We start from the raw sequence: 8,905 nt of genomic DNA, 5'->3' as shown, positions 1-8,905 counted from the left end.
ATCTCTGAAATCACTTTTGTCTCTAAACCTTTGAAGCTATTCAGTGTCTACCACGTGCCCATTAACATGATGGATGCTATGGAAAGAAAGGCACAACCCCTACTCTAGAAGAGCTTTCTTAATTTAGTTTTTTGTTTGTTTGTCTTTAGAGATGGAGTCTTGCTCTGTCACCCAGGCTGGAGTGCAGTAGCACAATCCTAGCTCACTGCAGCCTTGAACTCCTGAGCTCAAGCGATCCTCCCACTTCAGCCTCCCAAGTAGCTGGGGTTACACACATGCACAACCATGCCTGGTTAGAAGAATTTTTGGTTTACTGGGGAGCTTAGTCTTTACACAGCTACTGAAACAAAACAAAACAAAAATACCAGACAAACAAAACCCACTGGAGATGGAGATCATTTATAATTAAGGGTTGAATTTTGTGGCATAGCCTGTGGGCTGCAATCCAGAGAAGGAAGGTGTAATAATATGTGTATAGAAGCTTCGTGGAGGAAGAGAGTGGACTTGGGCTGGATTCAGACGGAGAAGAATAATGTGGGCAGAAATAAAGATATGAGTTCACTTACCGGACAACTTGAAGACCTCAGTTGGGAATTCATGGGAAGTAAGGTTTTAGATAGGTAGCATAAGGCCTACCTTACTAATCAACTTATGTAGCTTAGTTGGGGCTTAGAATAGACACGGAAGCAGTGGCAAGCTACTGTAGGTTGTTGGGCAGGTTTGTGATGTTTATTGCACGGGATATATTGATAAGATATTTTTATTGCACAAAATGTCTATTGCTATGATACGTTTTCCCATTGCCAATTTCACACTACAGTGGCTGCTGTGGTGTGTGCCCAGATCACCTCGCTCCAGGTCTGAAGCATGCATGCGTGCCCCCAGCTTCTGGGAGAGTAGACGGCTGGCAACTCTCAACTAAGTCCTTCTCCGGGACTTGCCCTCAGCTGAACAGAACCACTTTGCCTAATGTCCCACCACCTTACCAGGAGCAGCACACATTAATGATTGGTTGATGAGCTTTACAAAGGCCCCGCCTCCCCACCCCAGTTCAGAAAAACCTTGAAGTGTCCTCCCCCTAGCTCCAGAGCCTCCTGGCTGAGGCCTTTGTTGCAAATGCAGCACAGTTCATCTGCTCAATCCTGCTTCCTTTGCTCTCAACAGGTGTTGATCCCAAGAATACTTCCTAATAAACTTCCTACATTCTGATTTCCATCTGTTTGTTTTCTGGGGAATCAAACTGAAACATACATGATAATTATGTTCCCTTAACTTTTCATCTATGCTACTCAACTTTTTCATCTATGCCCCTCAACTTTTCATCTATGCTACTCAACTTTTTCATCTATGCCCCTCAACTTTTCATCTATGCTACTTAACAATTAAACTGTAGAAACATTTTGTGAGCCCAGATTTTGACTTGAGGAATGTTCTTCAACAATTTTGACATTTGTAGTTTAGAACACCAAGATCTACCTTTTATAAAACCTGCACTCTCTAAAATCACACACCCATTTTGGCACTATACATTCAGTTCAGTTTTTGTGAAGACAGTAGTAGATACAAATAGCTAAGCATATGTAAGGAATATCAATCAAAAGGAAATAATGAATTGGTGTTAACTGTGTCTTAGCAGGATATACCATAGGTTGATGGAGTGCATTGCTCAGTGTCTTGTATAGTAATACTCTTGGAGACACCAGGTAGTCCACAACTGGAAATTTTACAGAGTGTTGTTTTGGATCACAAAGAAACTGTGACACCATTTGATTTTTTTTTTCTTGTGCTTATCCAAAATATCTTTATCTATATACTTGGCACTTAGCACTACTTAAAAAAAATCACCAACTATGACACTATCAGGCAGCTCTCAGCTAGGCACATTACTCTCCTTTAGTTTAAAAGCTTTACGAACAAAGTTCAGAAATTTAAAACTTGGAATAAAAATGGGCAAAAAAACATTGTAAAGTTGGTGTTAATAAAGTGATCAGCATTGTTAGAATGGTTACCTCAGAGTGTTCAGAACATCAAAGTACCCCTGCAAAACATCCTGCTGAGACAATTGGTCTTGTAGCTTTTTTTGGGGGGGGATGGAGTTTTGATCTTGTTGCCCAGGTTGGAGTGCAATGGCATGATCTCGGCTCACTACAACCTCCGCCTCCCAGGTTCAAACGATTCTCCTGCCTTAGCCTCCTGAGTAGCTGGGATTACAGGTGCTGGCCACCATGCCCAGCTAATTTTTGTATTTTTAGTAGAGATGGGGTTTCACCGTGTTGGCCAGGTTGGTCTTGAACTTCTGACCTCGTGATCCACCTGCCTCGGCCTCCCAAAGTGCTGGGATTCCAGGCATGAGCCACTGTGCCTGGCCGGTCTGGTAGCTCTTAAGAGGGAAAGATGAAGGGTGAAAAATGAGAAATTGTCCATCTATATTTCCAATGGTCTATGTCCTTTTAACATTTTTAATTCCTTTTTTTTTTTTTTAAAGACAAGATCTTGCTCTGTTGCACAGGCTGGAGTGCAGTGGCATGATCATGGCTCACTGTAGCCTTGAACTCCTGGGCTCAAGCAATCCTCCCACCTCAGTCTCCCTAGTAGCTGGGATTATAGGCATGAGCCACCCTGCCCGGCTCCTACATCACTTTTTTGTCCTTATGACATCTCTTTTTAAAAATGTCCTTTCCTCTGTTCGCAAAGGGCAAAAATAAAACCATAATAAAAAATAAAGTAAAATGTACTTTCCTCAACACGATTAAGAGATACAGTTTTAGAGACAAATAACATTCAGTGCTCACTGAAATTATCAAATTTTTAATACGGAAATAGATGGGTTTATATGGCATTCTTTATAATACAACAAATTCTGTAAAGGGAAATATATTGAAAATGCTGGGTCTGTAATTGACAGATTGCCAAAGAATAAATTATATCCTGTGCTGTAATTATGTATTCAGCAATAATGAATACTAGGAGAAAACAGCAAAGTAGTAATTATACCAATTAAATTGATTAGTCGGTATTAACATAAAAAGATGTGCTCATTGTGTTATACTCTATTATGTCACAAAAGGCTCTGATGTATTAAAGATAGTTGATTTCTTTATAAAGTCCCTTTTTATAATTGACTAAACTCAGTGAGTTTGGAAGGAAACTGGGAATTTGTATAATTACTCATGATAAAAATTTATTATGCTACAATTTTCATTGTTTTATGCTACTGTTGGTTCTAATTTTCTAATCTGTTTTTCCTGTGTTATTGGTATACTAGCACCGCATTTTAAAAAAATGGAACAAAGTAATCCAAAAGAACTGTAATAACTGGAACTCATAAATATCCACTATTGTTTATTTTTTGTTAGAAATTGAGATTTAAGGTGGCAAAGTAATTGCTACTCTATATAAAGTAGAGCTCTGTTTCTTTACACATCTCCAAAGTGTGAATTTAACAATTTAGCAGGACTAATTATTTTAGACTTCTGGTGAGTTGGACGCACTTCATAATTTTAACAATAAAAGTGAAGTCTATGTGGGATTAAATTTAAATTCTGAAAAAAATGCAAGGATCCTTCAATATATGAAACATCAGAGTAAATTTAATTATCTCAATTTTCTCAAGTCATGTAATGGAAAGCAGGCAGGTATAAATTGCTGCTGCATGGGTAACTTACTTTACTTTTTAATGACCTTGTGCCCTCTATGGTCGAACAAGAATACTACAGGAAATAAGCAGGCCCTCTTTTAAAAGTAGTAGAGCATAACAGATAGCACACTGAAAAGAAGATCTTGAAACTTAGTGAAAAGCACAAAATAGAAAATAAGCCAAATAACATTTAAGTGTGACTACGAAGATGTTCTTAGGGCTAGTGTTAGTGAGTGGTAAAATTTAATTATAAGCAAAAGTCTAATATATATGGCCATTGACAGAATTCAATTTAAGACCACTTTGTTGTACACATATCAATAGCGTATTCTTTTGAATGCATTTAGTTGTAAAGTGTGGAGGAAGAAGGGAACACTGAGCTAAGATGAAGCTGAGCTTTTTATTATCCGGAATTATGTACCCTTAAAGTCCATATCCAAATTCCTTGACCAAATGTTTTTAAGATCTAGAGAAAAAAAAATATGTTAGAGAAACTGTTGGCTGAGTATGGTGGCTCACACTTGGAATCCCAGCACTTTGGGAGACCGAGGTGGGTGGATCACTCGTGCCCAGGTGTTTGAGACCAGCCTGGGCAACATGACGAAACCCCATCTCTACAAAAAACAGAAATATTAGCTGGGCATGGTGGCGTCTGCCTGTAATCCCAGCTACTCGGGTGGCTGAGGAGGGAGAATCACTTGAGCCCAGGAGACTGATGCTGCAGTGAGCTGAGATTGTGCCACCACACTCTAGACTGTGTAACAGAGTGAGACCCCGTCTCAAGAAAAAAAAAAAAAAGATTTCTGGTTGGTAAAATGTGGTAACTAAAAGCAGAACTTGAAAGTTGCACACATCACTTTACTTCCTATCTCATTGGACACAACCTAGTCACACAGCATATGTACATGGTCGGATGGGAAGTTGGCAGTTAAGTTTTTAGTTAAGCATCCATATGCCCAGCTAAAACTTCTATTATTATAGGAGAGGATAACATATATTAGAGGGGCAAGTAAGTAGTCCCTGCTACAGTAAGTCACTGAGACAATAAGCTCTGGGTTTACCCCTTTCCTTCTCAAAGACATGTAAAAATACAACCAAGTGAGATATGCATAGGGATCATCTTGAATCTGTATGATATATTTAGAAAGAAAGTTATTAAAAACTGCAGGTTTTGGCTGGGCATGGTTTACGCCTGTAATGCCAGCACTTTGGGAGGCCGAGGCGGGTGGATTATAGAGGACAGGAATTTGAGACCAGCCTGGCCAACATGGCAAAACCCCATCTCTACTAAAAACACAAAAATTAGCCAGCCGTGGTGGCATGTGCCTGTAACCCCAGCTACTCGGGAGGCTGAGGCAGGAGAATTACTTGAACCTGGGAGGCAGAGCTTGCAGTGAGCCAGGATTGCACCACTGCACTCCAGTTTGAGTGACAGAGAGAGACCTTGTCTCAAAACACAAAAACGAAACTGCAGGTTATTTATTTATTTATTTATTTATTTTTTTAAGGTAGGGGTCTTACTATGTAGGTCACAAGCTGGTCTCAAACTCCTGGGTTTCAGCGATCCTCTCACCTGAGCCTCCCAAAGTGCTGGGATTACAGGTGTGAGCCACTATGCCCAGCTAAAAACTGCAGATCTTAAGTTACAGTGAATAACAAATTACTTAGCCCACATCTCTCAACAAACCACAATAGCCAGCTTATTGACTTTTATGGCTATTTCCTAGCACAAACTATGAAACAGACAGACCATCCCAGTTCTCCACTACTAAAATTATGCCATAATAAATATAACCTATTATATTTTTCTTTAGAAAGAAAAAATTCCTAGGGAGTAGTTAGGTGAACTGCTTATCATACTGGGCCAGCTAAGTGAAAGGGGTTATCTCTCTCTCTCTCTTTTATTTTATAGAGACAAGGTCTCGCTATGTTGGCCAAGCTGGTCTTGAACTGCTGGCCTCAAGCGATCCTTTCCCCTCTACCTCCCAAAGTGCTAGGATTACAGGCACGAGCCACTGCTCCTGGCCAAGGGGTTGCCTCTTAACTCAGGTTAAGATCCAGGGTGTAATAGACATGTTATCATTATCTGCCCAACTACTTCCTCTCCTGATAGAAGTGCCATCCTATCTTACTTTGGGGAGATATTACTCCAATCCAATCAACTGCCAAGCATAGCACTCTACCCTCAATTCTACAGGTATATGATCGATATCTGGCCAATCACAGAGCCCCCAAGTACTAGCTATACTTCTGATTCTAAGGACTGAACGTGAAATTCAGAGCACATCAATCAAAATCCTCTGAAATAATATATACTGATATATTTGCTTCCTTCTAAGGCTGCTAAACTGAGGTGATGTAAGTCTGGAGCTGCCTGTGGCTTTGGCCTCTGTTGTATAGAGGAAGCCTATTTGTAGGAGACAATATGGCCAGAAGGAGAAACAGAGAGATGAAAAACAGGACGACATGGGATCTCTGGAATTATTTTTTATATTTTATTTATTGAAAAAAAAATTTTTTTTGAGACAGGGTCTCACTCTGTCACCCAGGTTGGAGTCAGCTGTGTGATCATAGCTCACTGCAGCCTGAAACTCCTGCGTGAACCTCCCCAAAGTGCTAGGATTACAGGCATAAGCCACCATGCCCAACTGGAATCCTTGGATTTAGTTGAAGATGCAGCTAGTTCCATCTCTGTGCTTACAAATTAAATGAACCAATAAATCCCCCTTTACTGCTTAAGGTAGTTTTAGTTAGTTTCTGTCACTTGCAAACAGACTTCTAATATCCAGAAATAGACTTCTAAGGAAACAAGAAGCGAAGTGGGTCTAATGTAATAAATGTTAGTCCTCAGGGCAGAAAGCAGGGTGAAACAGAAATAGAAACTTCTGTTCATGAATAAGTTTACAGAGTGTCCCATTAGTCCAACTTATTTTTGATTCTATGGTATCCAAAAAATTTGTATTGAAATTAAATGAAATGTGGTTTCTGTGTTCTTCTGGCACTAAATAAAAATAGTACCTTGAGTGGCAGTCTTAATGAATAATTTTCATTTTCTTTTTATCTGCATTTTCTGATTTGCCTATAATAAACATATGTAGATTTTTCACCATGTTAAATCAAACATTTATCATTACTCTTTACCAACTATTGTATTAGTTTCCTATCAGTGCTGTAGCAAATTGCTATAAAGTGGGTGGTTTCAAGCAAAACATTTATCGTCTTACAATTCTGAAAGTCAGAATAAAGTGGGTCCGCAAAGCAGTTTCTCCTGGCCAACACTCTGATGGGAGATTTGTTTCTTTGCCTTTTCTAGTTTCTAGACACCACCTGCATTCCTCGGCTCATGGCCCCCTTCCTTCACCTTTAAGGCCAGCAGGTTAGCATCCTTTCTCCTCTCTAACCTTCCACCTTCTACCTCCCTCTTAAAAAGACCCTTGGAGGTCCACTCCAGACCCTGTTTGCCTGGGTATCAGCAGCAGAGGCTGCAGAACAGCAAATATTGCTGAACAGCAAATGGTGCTGCCTGATCGTTCCTCTGGAAGTTTCATCTCAGAGGGGTACCCGGCCATGTGAGGTGTCAGTCTGCCCCTACTGTGGGGTGCCTCCCAGTTAGGCTACTCAGGGGTCAGGGACCCACTTGAGGAGGCAGTCTGTCCGTTCTCAGATCTCAAACTCCATGCTGGGAGAACCACTACTCTCTTCAAAGCTGTCAGATAGGGACATTTAAGTCTGCAGAGGTTTCTGCTGCCTTTTGTTCGGCTATGCCCTGCCCCCGAAGGCTACAGTAACCAAAACAGCATGGTACTGGTACTAAAACAAAGATATAGACCAATGGAACAGAACAGAGCCCTCAAAAATAATACCACACATCTACAACCATCTGATCTTTGATAAACCTGACCAAAAAAAAGAAATAGGGAAAGGATTCCCTGTTTAACAAATGGTGCTGGGAAAACTGGCTAGCCATATGTAGAAAGCTGAAACTGGATCCCTTCCTTACACCTTATGCAAAAATTAATTCAAGATGGATTAAAGACTTAAATGTTAGACCTAAAACCATAAAAACCCTAGAAGAAAACCTAGGCAGTACCATTCAGGACATAGGCATGGGCAAGGACTTCATGTCTAAAACACCAAAAGCAATGGCAACAAAAGCCAAAATTGATAAACGGGATCTAATTAAACTAAAGAGCTTCTGCACAGCAAAAGAAACTACCATCAGAGTGAACAGGCAACCTACAGAATGGGAGAAAATTTTTGCAATCTACTCATCTGACAAAGGGCTAATATCCAGAATCTACAAAGAACTCAAACAAATTTACAAGAGAAAAACAACCCCATCAACAAGTGGGCAAAGGATGTGAACAGACACTTCTCAAAAGAAGACATTTATGCAGCCAACAGACACATGAAAAAATGCTCATCATCACTGGCCATCAGAGAAATGCAAATCAAAACCACAATGAGATACCATCTCACACCAGTTAGAATGGCCATCATTAAAAAGTCAGGAAACAACAGGTGCTGGAGAGGATGTGAAGAAATAGGAACATATGTTGGTGGGACTGTAAACTAGTTCAACTATTGTGGAAGACAGGGTGGCAATTCCTCAGGGACCTAGAACTAGAAATACCATTTGACCCAGCCATCCCACTACTGGGTATATACCCAAAGGATTATAAGTCATGCAGTGATAAAGACACATGCACACATATGTTTATTGCGGCACTATTCACAATACCAAAGACTTGGAACCAACCCAAATGTCCAACAACCATAGACTGAATTAAGAAAATGTGGCATATATATACCATAGAATACTATGCAGCCATAAAAAATGATGAGTTCATGTCCTTTGTAGGGACATGGATGAAGCTGGAAACCATCGTTCTCAGCAAACTATCGCAAGGACAAAAAACCAAACACCACGTGTTCTCACTCATAGGTGAGAACTGAACAATGAGAACACATGGACACAGGAAGGGGAACATCACACACCTGGGCCTGTTGTGGGGTGGGGGGAGGGGGGAGGGATAGCATTAGGAGATACACCTAATGTAAATGACGAGTTAATGGGTGCAGTACACCAACATGGCACATGTATACATATGTAACAAACCTGCATGTTGTGCACATGTATCCTAGAACTTAAAGTATAATAAAAAATATATGTTAAAAAAAAAACTTGATATGTATCCAAATTTGGCATGCACCATTTTCCTTAAACTTTGAGATCCTGAAAAAAAAAAAAAAAAAAACCCTTGGGAT

Source organism: Hylobates moloch, unplaced genomic scaffold (assembly GCF_009828535.3).
Source record: "Hylobates moloch isolate HMO894 unplaced genomic scaffold, HMol_V3 SCAFFOLD_5, whole genome shotgun sequence".
NCBI classification, from domain to species: Eukaryota; Metazoa; Chordata; class Mammalia; order Primates; family Hylobatidae; genus Hylobates; species Hylobates moloch.
The sequence above is the reverse complement of the archived record's forward strand: the minus strand, read 5'-3'. Positions refer to the sequence as shown.